Source organism: Elephantulus edwardii, unplaced genomic scaffold, assembly GCF_000299155.1.
Source record: "Elephantulus edwardii isolate Elephantulus edwardi_28Jun2011 unplaced genomic scaffold, EleEdw1.0 scaffold00135, whole genome shotgun sequence".
NCBI classification, from domain to species: Eukaryota; Metazoa; Chordata; class Mammalia; order Macroscelidea; family Macroscelididae; genus Elephantulus; species Elephantulus edwardii.
The window spans coordinates 1,618,569-1,619,749 of record NW_006399885.1 but is presented as its reverse complement, the minus strand read 5'-3'; positions in this window follow the sequence as shown (position 1 = coordinate 1,619,749).

Below are 1,181 nucleotides of genomic sequence, written 5' to 3'. Positions count from 1 at the left end.
CTTCCAAATATAATGTCCTTTTCTAAGGACTGGTTGGTTACTCATGGCAACATGCCCAAAGTATGTGAGATGGAGTTTCAAAATCCTTGCCTCATATATTCCTTGTAGACAATTCTTTCCTTCACCTATCCCAATCTGACAATAGCTCAGAATAAGAAATATATCATTACAAAGAGAACTAGGGGCAGGGAGGAGAGGTATATAATTGTGCAACAATGAATATATTTTTTTTAAGTTAACTGGAGAGGGGGAAGGGAGAGAGAGTGGGTAAAATGTGTAACAATGAATGAATGAAAATTTAACTGCTCTGTAAATGTTCATTAAAATAAAATTTCACTAAAAAAAAAAAAGCAAACCCAAATCCCCCAAATAAAAAATCCTTGCCTCTAAGGTACATTCTGTATTCACCCTCTCAGAGGCAGACCTCTTTGTTCTCTTGACAGTCCATGGTATGTTCCATAGTCTTCTCCATTATCATAATTCAATGGCATCAATTCTTCTTCTGTCATCCTTAGTCGTTGTCCTGCTCTCAGATACATAACAAGCAATTGCGAAGACCATAGCCTGGATAAGGTACACCTTAGTCTCTAATGACTGACATCATTGCTCTTCAGCATTCTGTAGAGGTCTCTGACAGCAGACTTTCCTAAAGCATCTTATCTTTTGATTTTCTGACTGCTACTGCCAAGGATGTTGATTGTGGATCTGAAGACGATGAAATTGTTAATAATTAATTGTAGTCTTTTCTCTATCTATCATGGTGCTGCCAGTTGGCCTAGTGGTGAGAATCTGTTTTCTCGATGTTGTTGTTAAGTGTCATCAAGTTGACTATAACTCATAATGATCCCGTGAACAACAGATCTGAACCTTGTCCTATCCTGCACCATCTGGCATGCTCAAGTTCATTGTGGTAGTCAATGTGTCTCTCCTGAGCTTATGGCCCTTGCTGGCCTAGTGGCAAGACGCTGTACTGTAATCCCAGAGGTACGTGGTTTGAATCCAACAGTTGCTCCATGGTAGACAGATGGACAGTCTCCTTACATATTATTATCTACCTCTGAAAATCTGCCAACGGTTGGCTATGAGTTGATTTCAACTCGATGGTACATGACACTACAACAGTGGCTTATTAGGGAGCTCTGATGGCCTAGTGTTAAGAAACTGAACTGTAATCCCAAAGC